Raw genomic sequence first — 14,353 nt, forward strand, 5'->3', positions numbered from 1 at the left:
AACAAAGGGCCCGTATGGATCTCCATCTGTGGCCTGACAACTGTGTGGCTGAAGCCTGAAGCTTCAAACCTGAGTGAAGCATCCACCTGGATCAGTGGAGAGATGCCTCCCTGCGGTGAGCAGCTTGGACTAGAAGCAGGTACTGTGGTGACTAGCGGGAGGTGATAGAGGTTCTGCCATCACAGCTGGTACACAAGATGACTTGGATACTTAGAACTTAGCAACTTCTCTCGTTCAGAAAACAAAAAGAAAAACAAAGTGGAATCTAGAATGCTATGGTTGAAATAGTCTGGAGTTTTGCACATTGCCAAATCCCTCAGAAGTGGGTCTCAACCCAGGAGCTGTTCAGTTTTCTCTCCTCCCCTGTCCTGTTGAGGAGGGGCAGTGACAGAGCAGCATGAGGGCACCTAGGAGCTGGCCAAGGTGAGCACAGCCCAGTAACTGGGTGCTGAGTTCCAGGGTCATTCTGGGGTCCCAAGCCCTCAGCACAGCAGCTCCGTGTGCATTCATTCCCCTGTGCAGGACAGCCTGGCCTCACCCCCCACAGGCAGCCCCTGGGAGCTCTGCAGGCACCACATGGGGCAGCACACATACAGGGATATGGAGATGTGCCTCCAGCACAGCCTTGGCAGCCCGCACTGCCCGGTCCCTGCTGCCCTTCTGCTCCAGCAGCCTCTCCCACCAGCCAACCTCTGCCCAGCCTCGATGTGTCCCACAGCTCAAAGCCAGCCCTGCTCTGAGCTCTGCTGAGCTCTGGCCCAGGAGAGGGATCGAGCTGAGTTGCCCGTTCTCCAGTGCAAGCACTGAGCGCAGCGGGGACATGGAGTGCTCCCACTTCAGCCCTCAGCAGTCGATGGTGAAAAGTGATGCTGGGAAGCACTTGGAATGAGGTCTGGGGCTGGTCGTAGTTTCCTTGGGCAGCGTCTCTTTTCTGATCATGCAGAAGAAAGCTGGGCTGGATCAATGTCCTGAGGCACCCTGCTCCAGGGCCCCAGGATCACATCTGCCTGCTGCCTCCTCCTGTGGGCTCCCAGAGGCTGCAGCCCTGCAGAGCACACAGAATAGGGCTCATCCTGTGCATGGTCACAACCAGACCCTGGCACTCAAGCTGCCCCCATCACACACACAGTCTTGTCCCAGGGTGGTCTTTGGGGAAATGCCAAAGTTGAGACAGGGACTGAGGAACAGCTGCAAGGACATAGGGCTCCAGGTCATGCATGCCTCCACAGGGAAATGTCATGTTAAGATCATCTCCCATCAGTCCCCATCCCTCCTCTGATTGTTTGGCCATTGATGAATGACTCTGTACTGACTGTAATGGTCAGGGTGAGGAGCAGAACCAGATGGATGGGGATGAGTGCAGCTATACCCCCTGCCTGGGAGTCTGTGAGTGTGGAAAACAATTGGAATGGCAGTGGAGCACTTTGAAAGGCACTAGGAGTGTACAGGTGTGCCTGGAGATGACAGGAATCCCTCTCCACCCCACGCCTGATAAGTCCCCACTCCCTCATGAAGACTACAGACACCTAATTTTCCTGAAGATACAGAGACTGGACACAGAGGCTGCAAGAGTCAGCTCTGAATCACCTTGGATATGGGCTCCAGGAGAAAGAGAGCGGGGTGAGGCCTCAGCAGAAGTAATCAAAATATTAGTGTAACCATTAATGACAACCATTAATAAAATAAAAGAGCAAAAATATATATGTTACTTAAATAAATATTATAAACATATCTATTATATAAAAAAAACATAAAATAGGCCCATTATTGGGAAGACTGTAAGTCAATTTATAGAGAGATGAGAAGTTTAGTGCTGCTAAAAAGAGTGCATGTCATCATTTTCCTCAATGCATCCTTGAGCTCTTGGGTTTTCATGCTGTAGATTTGAGGGTTCACTGCTGGAGAGAACACGGAGTACAGAAATGACACAGCCATGTCCAGGGATGAGGGGAAGAGAGAAAGGGGGCTTCAGGTAGGCCAAAAAGTCAGTGCTGAGAAAAATGGAGACCACAACCAGGTGAGGGAGGCACGTGGAGAAGGCTTTCTGCCGGCCCTGCACAGAGGGCATCCTCAGCACTGCCCTGAAGATATGCATGTAGGACAGCACAATGAAAACAAAACATCCAAAGCCTAAACAGACACTAAGCGCAATAAGCCCAATTTCCCTGAGGTAGGAATTTGAGCAGGAGAGCTCGAGGAGATGGGGGATTTCACAGAACTGGTTCATGGCATTCCCTTGGCAGAGAGGCAGTGAAAATATATTGGCAGTGTGCAGCAAAGCATGGAGAAGCCCAGTGCCCCAGGCAGCTGCAGCCATGGTGACACAAGCTCTGCTGCCCAGGAGGGTCCCGTAGTGCAGGGGCTTGCAGATGGCAGCAAAGCGGTCACAGGTCATGACTGTGAGAAGGAAATACTCTGCTGACATGAAGAAGAGAAAGAAAAAGACAGCACATCCAGCGTAGGAGATGGCCCAGGTGTCCCAGAGGGCATTGGCCATGGCTTTGGAGAGAGTGGTGGAGATGCAGTCCAGGTCAGAGAGGGTGAAGTTGAGGAGGAAGAAGTCCATGGGGGTGTGCAGGCGCTGGTTGCAGGCTACGGCTGTGCTGATGAGGCCGTTGCCCAGGAGGGCAGCCAGGTAGATGCCCAGGAAGAGCCAGAAGTGCAAGAGCTGCAGCTGCCACGTGTCTGCCAACACCAGCAGGAGGAACTCGCTGATGGAGCTGCCGTTGGGCATCTGCACTGCTGTTTCTGGGCACGGAGTGCTGTTAGGAGTGCAGAAGATAATGACAAATCAAGACCATCCTCAGAGACAATCAGTTTCCACATCTCTTACCTTTACCCCGTCTGCACTCAGAGCCTTCATCCCAAACTCTGTGCACTTAGCATTGTCTTAGAGAAAGCTGCCTGTAGGGAGAGTAAGTGTGTGTTCATGTCTGCTGAAAATGACGGTTTCAGCTGGCGCTGTCCTTTGGGAGAAGAAAGGCTGAAAGCACTTTAGGAGATTGTTCACATAGCAGCAGATTGAGAAAGGAACAATGCAGGATTCTCAGAGATGTGTACATATCTCCCAGCTCCTTTCAGATTCCTGCTCCAACCTTTTCCCCTTCCCTAAGAACAGGAAATGGAAAATCCCTGCCTTGCCTCTCGCAAAGCACCCTCCGAAACGTTCTGGGGTGCAGTGGAGCTGTGATGACAGCAGACAGCAGCTGTGGCAGCAGAAAGCCCCTGCCTTGCTGGGATGCTCCTTCCCCCCACACATCTCCCCGCAGCACCCTGGGCAGCTCCCCGGGCAGGCTGAGTGCTGAGCCTGGCAGGCGGCAGAGTCCCTGCCCCGGCACACAGCCCCTCTGTCACTGCAGGGACCCTGCTCTGCACGAGAGCCCTGGGCCCCCGTCTGCACCCCCGGCTGCACAGCCTGCAGCCGTCCTGGCACACGCAGACCTCAGGGCTGTGCTCTGATGCTGCAGCAAGGAAGACCTCAGCTGGAGCTGGTCTTTTGCCATCATAAAGAAACACAGGGCATTTGCAGCCTGAGCTGCCATGGGATATCCCTGGTTTAATGATCCCTCCAGGAAAAGCAGCTGCACTGCCTGCAGCGAGAGACTTACTGTGCTAAAGGCCGTCAGTAATGCTGCTCCAGTGAGCTCACAGCCTGCTCACATCCCACACATCCTGAAAGCTCCCTCTCCTTTCTCTCTTCTCCCCCTGTCACCTGCAGATCATGCCCCCAGCCTTAATACGTGGTGCACAGGAGCTGCTCCTGGGCACAGCTGTCTCTCTGCAGCGCTGCCCACTTGTATGATATCCTTGTGTCCCAGGGGACCAGCCCAACTCAGCAGGAGATGATGTGATTTTCTTCTCCCCGTCTCCCTGGAGATGTCCGTGAGTCTCCATGTCCAACAGCTCCTGAAAGGCTGCTGGATCATCATAGAATCATAGTCAAGGAAATCATAGAATGGCTTAGGTTGGAAGGGACTTTTAAAGTCACCTACTCCCAACCCCCCTGCCATGGGCAGGGTTGCCAGTGACCAGATCATGTTGCCCAACAACCCATCCAACCTGGCCTGGTTGACACTGGATCCAGCCAGAATACATCCAGTGATGCTTTGGTAATGGGAAGCTTTCTAAAGCGTCTTTACACTAATGAGAGCAACAAAACTATATTTTTGCATTTGCAGGCCTAGTGTCTTCTTGGATCATAGAGACTTGGCAGGATGGTTCCCACCTCTGAACTGTAGAAAAAGAGGAATGCAGACTTTCACAGAGGGTGATTAAGGAAGACAAGGATAGGCTACTGCTCTCTGTATGAGAGCACGCTGAGCTCTGCCTGGAGAGGGCAGAGTATCCAGCTGAGAACTGATGGAAATGGCTTAAAGAGGAGACCAGCAGTGTGTGTTTCCTTCAGTTACAGGTCCTTAATTGCTGCAGTCTTCTTTCTTGCTCTTCTTTAAAACTGGAAGAACTTTTTTTGCCGCCTTCCTGTCAACTGGGAACAGACATATCCCTAGGCTTCTTCTGATGCCTTTAAAATGAGAGCCCAGAGCAAACTCAGGTGTCATCACAGAAAGAATGGAGATGTGTCATAGCTTTATAATGCCTTCAACTGCACAGTATGCCACAGATGGAGCAGAGAGGAAGATCTGGCTCTTCTTTTGTGAGCTCATCCATACGGTCAGCTGAATAACACTATGTGCTCCACGGGGATAGGTGCAAAAGGCACAGTGGGCGCTCTAAGCACAGGGCTCTGGTGGCATTTAGGATGGCCAAGCATACCTCCTTCTGGCCCCCAACTGATGCTGAGGAAGGAGTGTCTATCTCAGAGAATTTTCACCAAAGTTTGCAAGCACTAGCACGCAGCTAGGATTACTGCAGGCACCTTCATCGTCACTCAGTAGGTGTGTGAGCGACTGAGTTACTGTTGAATAAAGACCAAGGATTTGGATGTGGGGCTCACACACAGAAACCTCATTGTACACATCTGAACTCAACTAAGAGGATTCCTGAGTGCCACAGTCCTGTGGGGAACTTAATCCAATTTCAACCCCAGGGTTTCCAGCAGCGGATGAGGTGCCTAACCCGAGAGTTAGGATGAGATGGCCTGACAGTAATAGGACAAACTTTTGTAAGCGCCATCCAAACTTGGAGAGATTCAAGGCCAGGTTGGATGGGATCCTCGGGAACCTGATCTAGTGGCTTGCAACTCTGCCTGTGGCTAGGGGCCAGACGAGGTGATCTGTAAAGTCCCCTCAAACCTGAGCCATTCTATGATTCTGTAATGTTATGCCTACTCTGCCTCAGCTGAATCACTGTGCTGTACAAGGGAAGCCAGCCCCTCCCTGTCCTGATCTGTGTCCTTTTTCATATAGTCCATGAGCAGAGGTTTCCAGATTGGATATCTGCTTCTCTCATGTGCAGACGTGACTAACCATGCTCCTGGAATCCAGTGGACATGTGGTGATCTGACTTTGAAGTACATTTTGCAGTGATGATCCCGCTGCCTTTCAGGAACTGTCAGCCCTGGAGCTCCCAGGGCTCACTTAGGGTAGAAGAGTGGGAAGAAGAAATCACATCCTCTGCTGCTGAGCTGTGCGGGGCACCTGGGACACATGGAGCTTATATGGGTGACAGTTGTGTCCAGGAGCAGCACCCGTGCAGCACACAGCAGGGCTAGGGACTTGATCTACAGGTGACAGGGAGAGAAGAGAAGGAAGAGAGCTTTCAGGCTTTACGTCTGCTCCAGCTGAGGGCTTCCTTGCTGCAGCATCAGAGCACAGCCCTGAGGGCTGCGTGTGCCAGGACGGCTGCAGGCTGTGCAGCCAGGGGTGCAGCCGGGTGCCCAGGGCTGTCGTGCAGAGCAGGGTCCCTGCAGTGACAGAGGGGCTGTGTGCCGGGGCAGGGACTCTGCCGCCTGCCAGGCTCAGCACCCAGCCTGCCCAGGGAGCTGCCCAGGGGCAAGGAGCTCACAGCTACACTGCACCAAAGGGGAATTTCCACAAGGAAGACCAATACTGGGATCTTCTGCTATGTTTTCTATTTTCTCCTTCTAGGGGAGTGTAAAAATTGAATGTGAGAAATAGAACAGGGTGTATAAAGTTTGAGCACACAGCTGAGAGTCCTGAAATGCCTTCAAGTCTCTCTTGTTCTTATGAGCATGTATTTTCCTTGCTGAACCAATTGAAATTCTCTTATGTTCCCTTTCTCACTTGCAAACATGAACATGCACCTACACAGTGCCTGCTAACAGGATGGGTTCCCACCAACAAATAGGAATGCATTGCATTGCGTGTGAGCTAGTGTCTGTAGGTTCAGACAGGAAAAAGATGAGGAAACACTTTCCAGGTGAAAAGTCTCCAGGCATGAGAGATAGGATCAGGGAATGAGAGAAAAGTAATAGCATAATCTTTTTAGAGGAAGAATTCCCCAGAAGAAAGCATACAACTCCCTTTAACATGGACACCTTCTTCTGAGCAAGACCCCACCCAGAAATGCCTTTGCCCTCATGATCCTCTGCAGCCAGAGCTCCTCCAGTGCATAGGAACACCTACTCAGGCATGTGTCCATCACCCTCTGCAGTGCTTGGAGATGTGGGCAGTGTAGTCCGTGAGGCAGGAAAAGAGTTGGCTTTCCCTTAATGAGAGGTCATTGTTAGGATGCATCTCCCTGAGGCCCTTCAGAGCTGTGATCTGACCTTCAGGATGCAAATCTTTCCCATGGCCTGAAGAACAAAGTCGAGGGAAGAAGCAGAGTGATGCTATATGCATGGAAATGCTGTGGGTTGGTGAAATGGATGTTAGGTGTCTGTTTTAAGAAGCGCAGTGATGAGGTCTTGCTCACGTCCCTTGAGAAAGGGTGGGCGTTGTGTGATGAGCAGTCATTTCCTCTTCTCTCAGCAGGGTCTGGCTTCTTTGGAAGGTAACATGTGAATGCACTTGCCCTCCATCTCCAGTGTGTGCTATTTCACAGCAACTGGAAACAAGCCCACGAGCTCCCCTTATCCTGCACTAAGCAACAGTGAATCTCTTTGCCTCTCAGGTCTCAATCACAGCCATTCATGCTGAGTGCAGCAGAAGTGCTCAGGATTTCTGACTTCACTGAACACCCCTTGGGCATCATGAGTAGGATGAGACCACAGGAGAAAAAGCATCCCTAAGACTTTGATTTTCAACCCACATATTTCTTGTGTCAGTTGTACAGATGCCTACATGTACTTCTGCATTAGAAGTGATTTTGACTGACCAATTCTGAAAAGAAAATCTGTAACCACAGCACCAACACATTCCTCACAGGGACGTGGTTGTTTCCTTGAGAGAAGAAAGGCAGAGGCCTTCATGGCAAACTCAACGTCATGAACTGTAGCTTACATCACTGGCCTCAACAGACATTTCCCCCTTGGAAAGACCTGTCTCTAACTTTCATACTCCTTGGACAGGTCCTTATGCCCACAGGTCCTGATACCCAGAAGTACCAAATGCCCAACAGCAGCTCCATCAGTGAGTTCCTCCTGCTGGCGTTGGCAGACGCGCAGCAGCTGCAGCTCCTGCACTTCTGGCTCTTCCTGGGCATCTACCTGGCTGCCCTCCTGGGCAACGGCCTCATCAGCACAGCCGTAGCCTGCAACCAGCGCCTGCACACCCCCATGGACTTCTTCCTCCTCAAACTCGCCCTCCTCGACCTGGACTGCATCTCCACCACTTTCCCCAAAGCCACGGCCAATGCACTCTGGGACACCTGGGCCATCTCCTACGCTGGATGTGCTGCACAGGTCTTTTTCTTTCTCTTCTTCATGTCAGCAGAGTATTTCTTTCTCACAGTCATGACCTGTGACCGCTTTGCTGCCATCTGCAAGCCCTTGCACTACGGGACCCTCCTGGGCAGCAGAGCTTGTGTCACCATGGCTGCAGCTGCCTGGGGCACTGGGCTTCTCTATTCCTTGCTGCACACTGCCAATACATTTTCAATACCACTGTGCCACGGCAATACTGTGAACCAGTCCTTCTGTGAAATGGCCCAGATCCTCAAGCTCTCGTGCTCACAATCAGACTATGTCAGGGAAACTGAAATTATATATTTTAGTCTTTGTTTAATCTTTGGATGTTTTGTTTTCACTGTGCTGTGCTACATGCATATCTTCAGGGCAGTGCTGAGGATGCCCTCTGTGCAGGGCCAGCACAAAGCCTTCTCCAGATGCCTTCCCCACCTGGCTGTGGTCTCCCTCTTTATCTACCCTGGCATGTTTGCATACCTGAAGCCCCCTTCTGTCTCTTCCCCTCATCTCTGGACCTGGTGGTGTCATTTCTATACTTGGTGGTGCCTCCAGCAGTGAATCCTCTCATCTACAGCCTGAGGAACCAGAAGCTCAAGGATGTAGTGAGGAATACATACTTCATCCGCATCCAAAATATGCATGTGCCTAATAGGAGCCGCAAGGTAATCCAGAAATTGTTTGGATAATCCCTTGTTATTATTTGCCTTCATTATTGTTCCCACTGGCATGACTTTGATTTAAAACATTTTCTTCTTAGCCTGCTATATTTTGTTCATGTTTTGACACCCTCATCTCATGCACCTATAGATCAAGGCTCTCTGTTGATAAATACAATAAAGACGCCGGCAGAAATACATTTGCCTCCATTCCCATGTTTTCCAATCTTCTCTGAACCTGGGAGAGCAACTCAACGTATGCAGGAGTAGTTGAGGGGCCAAGAGCCCATCTGCACCACGGAGCAGCAGCCTTAGTGTTCATGGGGGGCTGCCCCTCACTGCCTAGTGGGCCTGTCCTGTCATCTGTGTTTGAAACTGGGCTGCTGATTCCCAGGTCCAATGGCCACGGACAGCAGCAGGACATGGTCTTTGCAGTGTTGCTCTCTTTTCACTTCCATGCTTCCCTTTTTGTCTATGCCCTTGGGAACATGGACAGACCAGGAAGGCGGCTCTGGACGTTTGTCACCCCTGGCCTCTGGCATTATCCATTTCCAGCACTGACTGCATGTTTATAGCAGAGCTTTTCCCTGAAGGAAGCCATCTCCATGATCCCGGTGGTAAAGAAGGGCTGTCTGCAGACCCCTGTGTGGGACACAGGAGGCAGCACTGGGGCTGCAAAGCAGGAGTGTTGGGAGCATAGGGCACTGAGGGCTGCCATGGACTCTTGTGTTGGGGAACACTTCCTCACCCCAAACACACCTGTCCTGTGCAGTGCAGGCATGGCAGAGTCAAGTGTGGGGCTGGGACAGTGCAGTGATGGGCCACAGGCAGGAACCCCACCATGACCATCAGGTGGTCTTGGTGTACAAGGAGCCGGGCAGGAGGCAGCCATGTGCCCTGGCCGAGCAGCCAGGGAAGGCTGAGGGCACGTCACTGCAGCCTGTGAGTGCCTGTAAGGAGATCATGGATCATGCAGATCCAGGCTCTGCACCGTCATGCACAGTGGGAGGATGAAAGACAACACGTGATGGGTGAATCTGGAGACATTCAGCCTGAAGAGAAGGAAAGTTTTTTCACTCAGTTCAAGGCTCATCCTGAGCATGGTGGCCACTGTCTTGTCCCTGCTGGGATGAGTGATTTTGGGATGTGCTTCCTGTCCCAGTTTGCCTCCTGCTGGACAAGCAGCCTCCTGAGACAAATGAGTCCTCACCATTGCCAACACAACTTGTGCCTCCCATGCTCTGCTTGCTAAGAACCACAGAATCAGCAAGGTTGGAAACCTTCACTGTTATCTCCATCAGTTTCACCCCGTGGATTGTCAGAACTTGGGTGGGATGTGTTGCTTTAAGTCCTTGAGTGGTTCACGCACAATGCCTGAGAAAAAAAAGAGATGAAATTGGACCCTAAGGTGCAGAAAAAGTGCAGGGAGAAAAGACGATATTAAAGAGCACATTTTCAGATGGGAAGTTGGTTGAGCAAGCGAGGGCATCTGCACAACTGAGAAAAGGATCTACTACTGCCTATAAACTTTTGCTGTTTTGAGGAGACATTCCCATAGAAATGCCGCCACTGACCTTGCTAGCGCATTTTTCTCCATTCCTTTGGCCACTGAGTGCATGCACGGTTTGCTTTCCCCTGGAACCATTTGCCCCAAGGGTGGAAACACAGCCCGACCATTTGCGATGGGTTGATCCAACCACATTGCTACAGGGCAGTGTTCCCAAGCACCTGAAGTACATTGATGACATTGTGGTGTGGGGAGATACAGCAGAGGAAGTTTTTGAGAAAGGAGAGAAAATAATCCAAATTCTTCTAGGTGCAATTTTTGCTATTAAGCAAAGCAAATGAAAGGACCTGCCCAGGAAATTCAGTTCCTAGGAATAAAGTGGCAAGATGGATGTCATCACATCCCAGCAGATGTGATTAGCAACATTACTGCCATGTCTCCACCCACTACTAAAGAAGAAACTCAATCTTTTCTGGGCATAGTGAGCTTTTGGAAAATGCATATTCCTGACTGTAACCTCACTGTAAGTCCCCTTTATCAGGTAACAGAAGAAATACAATTTTGCATGGGGCCATGGGGCTTTTGAGCAAATGAAGCAGGAGACTGCCCGTGCTGTGGCCCTGGGGTCAGTATGAGCAGATGGGACACAATGTAAAGAACATCCTCTACGCTGCTGCTGGAGAGGAATATCTCATTTGGAGCCTCAGGAGAGACCCGAGGCCGACCCCTGGGATTCTGAAATTGAGAGTACAGGGGAGTAGGAAGTGTGCTACACTCCAACTGCAAAGGAGATCGTAGCGGCATACAAAGGGGGTTGAGCTGCTTCTGAAGTAACTGGCACTGAGACACAGCTCCTTCTGGCACCTCGACTGCCAGTGCTGAACTGGATGTTCAAAGGAAATATTCCCTCCACCCATCATTCTACTGATGCCACCTGGAGTAAGTGGATTGCGCTGATTACACAGCGAGCTCGGATGGGGAACCTCAGTCATCCAGGAATCTTAGAGGTGATCATGGACTGGCCTGAAGGTAAAATTTTGGAACATCACCAGCAGAGGAGGGCATCACCAGCGTGCTAAAGAGACCCCACCATATAATGAACTCCCAGACAATGAAAAGAGATATTCCCTGTTCACTGTCAGATTGTGTGGTACTGTGGGGAAGCACCGCAGATGGAAGGCTGCTGTGTGGAGCCCCACATGACGATTTGCAGAGGCCACTGAAGGAGAAGGAGAATCAAGTCAGTTTGCAGAGGTAAAGACTGTCCAACTGGCCATAGATGTGGCTGAATGGGAGAGGTGGCCAATGCTTTATCTTTATACTGACTCGTGGATGGTGGCAAATGCTATATGGGGGGGGCTTGGTTCCATGCCTAATGGGACAAGGGACCCACAGACCCTAGCCCCGGGAAAGGGGAAGGGGATAAAAGGGAAAAAGCAGGGGGTTGGCCTAAAAACAGAAGTGTGGCAACGATCTGAGAGGGAAAACTAATTTAATAAATAAGATATTGAAATACAAAATAACACAATATAATTGATATCAAAGCTGGGAAATCAAATAAAATGAGAGAGAGGGAGAGTCCAAAATTGAAGGCCTTTTTCTGAAGCTGAAGGAGAGACGTTGAGGGAGCTCTCACCGCTGAGACAAGCAGCAAAAAGAGGAAGATTCCGGGACTTGCATTCAGTTTGATCTTTCCCTCTGGGTGGAAAACAGGAACGCCAAGTCCTCTGGGGGTATGGAGTTGTTCTTCTCATAGCCAGCTACCTGGAAAAATTCACAAGTCCACAGACTTAGAGTATTAATTCTTTAACTCCCAGGCCCTTACATGATGTTATCATGTGGAATACCGATAACAAAAATCCCAGAATCACAGAACTGTAGGGCTTGGAAGGGACCTCCAGAGATCATCTAGTCCAACCCCCTGCCTAAACAGGCTCCCCAGACCGGGTTGCACAGGTAATCATAAAACCTTGTGTCACGGTGTTGTCCGTGACAGTGACCCAAGGGAAACCGAGAAGGGAGAGGGGAGAGAAAAAGAAACTGTGTCAGTGGCCGCACGGCCGCCCGAGCAGAGCCACGCTCCTCATTCATGTGGAAGAAGAGCAGCAGCAGATTCATCTCCACCTGTTGCAACAGCTGCCTCCTGCCCGGTGCCGCCAGCAGCTGTGCAAAGAGCTCCATGGAGAGCCAGCGCATCTCTGTGTTTTCCTGGGTGGGGGACGGGGACACAGGGGGTTGATACTGAGTGATGCAATGGGAGGGGGGTTGGGTCATCCCCTCCCCATTGCCCCACGCGCTTCACCTCATCGAAGCAGGACGTCAGGCGCACTGCCAGCTGGCTGAGTGCATCCTGCACATGGCTGGGGCAATGAGCCACGATGTCATGCAGCAGCTGCATGGCCTGCAGCTTGACATTGGCCCGCACGTCCTGCAGCCACGTCAGCACGTCGGGCAGCAGCAGCTGCATCCTCCCGGCATACAAGCTCCGCAGCCCGCACAGTGCCAGCTCCTGGCTCTCAGGCCGCTCACTGCAAATGTGCTTCCTAAAGATCTTCTCAGAGCGGCCATTCTGCTCCTGGAGCTCCAGGGATCTGTGTAGCTGTAATGCACAGAGGTGAGTGAGCAGCAGGGCAGGAGGGGGTTTGGCCCCCATCCCCCCAAGGGGACCTTTGCACCATTCCAGTGCCCCCCTCTGTGTAGAGCACCATGGCAGGGACCTCCCTCCACTGCAGCTGGTGGTACCACAGCAGCTTCTGCACATGGCTGAAGATGTGCACAGACTGATCCCAGCACTTCCTTGCCATCAACCTGTGGGAAGGGGTGGGGGTTGAACACAGGTAGGGGGCTGAGCACACCGGCACTGGATCCGTGATGGGGGGAGAGCAGAGCAGCCCGTCCCACCCCACAGTGTGACTCTTCCAGTTGCCCACCGCATATTGTCACCCCCTGCGCTTTGCCCGTGTTGTTCCCTACTGCAGGATGATTGCACATGTGGCAGCGGATGCAGTGCAGTGTGTGGGGCTGTGTGGGGCAGCGTGTGGGAGGGCCTTGGGGCTGTACCTGGCAAGGGAGCACAGGCCATTCTGCCACGTGGCAGTGCCCAGCAGCTGCTCCCACAGCTTGTGGCTGTCCATGGCGTGCACCAGGTGGTCCACGTTGGCGCACTGCAGCAATTTGTGCACCACCTCCACAAGAATCCTGCATGGAAATGGGACAGCATGAGTGGGGTCAGGGCTCAGCATGGGGACAGCACGAGTCGTGCCGTGGGGTTGGCGGTGGGCACGGTGGCGATACCTGATGGCAGAGGTGGGTGCGGATGGGCAGATCGGGTCCTCCGTGACAGCGGTGTCCTCTGGAGGCTCGAGCGAGCCGGATGACACCATCTGGAAGATGAGTGCCATGAAGAGCTCCAGGAAAAACAGGCGCACTTGTGGGCCGTACTGCGAGTGCTGCATGATCTTGTGCAGTGCCATGGCCACCTGCGGAAAGCACCCAGGCAGTGCTCAGCACCAAACTGCTCCCCTGGGGGAGGGGAGGTTCCCCGAGGACCCCCAAACTCACGGCCAGGGGAAGGGTGCCAGTCTCGGTCTCCTGGCCCAGTGGTGCCATCTCCAGCAGCCGCAGCAGCTCCTGCACCATCCATGGCACCATGCCTGCTGAGGACAACGCCATCTCCCACAGCTCCCACGTGTCCCTGCAGCAGAGAGTTGTCCTCAGCAGGATCCTCTCTGTGGGTGGGGGTCTCTCTCACTGTGGGGGTGGGGGCTTCTCTATGTGGGATGGGGGGGCCCTCTCAGTGTGGGATGGGAGGCTCCCTTTTCTGCATGGGTTGAGGGTCCCTATCCACGGAGGGTGGTGGTCCCTGTCCTTGTGGAAATGGGATTGGGGCCCCTCTCCACATGGGGATGGGGCTGCGCACCTGTCACAGGTGTGGGAGCAGTGCAGCAGGCTGAGTGTTGTTGCACAAGGGTCAGAGGTGGCCAGCCGTGGGAAAGTGTTCTGGATGGTCCTCTGTGCCTGCTCCTCAGTGATCAGCTTCCTGCTCCTGTGGATGGCCGTCACGATCCGCTGCACCTGGAAGGGACATGGGGACAGCAGAGCTTGCAGGCTGTCCCAAGAGTGGCCAAGCACCCTCAAGTCTCGAATCAGACCAACGCTGTGTGGGACAGCCCAACCCAATGCAGCCTTCCTGTACCCAACCCTAACCTCCAGCACCCAAATCAAACCTTACTGCCAGCACTCAGCCCAACCCAACCCATCCCAACCCAACATGGCCTTCTTGCACCCAACCCAACTCAACCCCAACCCTCAAGACACAACCCAACTCCCAAGACCCAACCCAAGCCCCCAGTCCAACCCCAATCCCACCACCCCAGCATGGGCTCAGCCCCCCGGTAAGCAGCTGCCAAGTGCTCACATCAGTGG

General features: G+C 52.6%; 2 pseudogenes; one reads left to right on the forward strand and one right to left on the reverse strand.

The window, feature by feature from the left end:
* Nucleotides 1-1,788: 1,788 nt before the first annotated feature.
* On the reverse strand, nucleotides 1,789-2,734 carry LOC136047140 (olfactory receptor 14C36-like; annotated as a pseudogene).
* A 4,734-nt stretch (nucleotides 2,735-7,468) lies between these two features.
* LOC136047141 (olfactory receptor 14C36-like) lies at nucleotides 7,469-8,451 on the forward strand (annotated as a pseudogene).
* Nucleotides 8,452-14,353: the final 5,902 nt, after the last annotated feature.

The sequence above is a fragment of the Cyrtonyx montezumae genome, unplaced genomic scaffold, assembly GCF_038088225.1.
Source record: "Cyrtonyx montezumae isolate F1298 unplaced genomic scaffold, pur_monq_1.0 scaffold_17, whole genome shotgun sequence".
Lineage (NCBI taxonomy): Eukaryota > Metazoa > Chordata > Aves > Galliformes > Odontophoridae > Cyrtonyx > Cyrtonyx montezumae.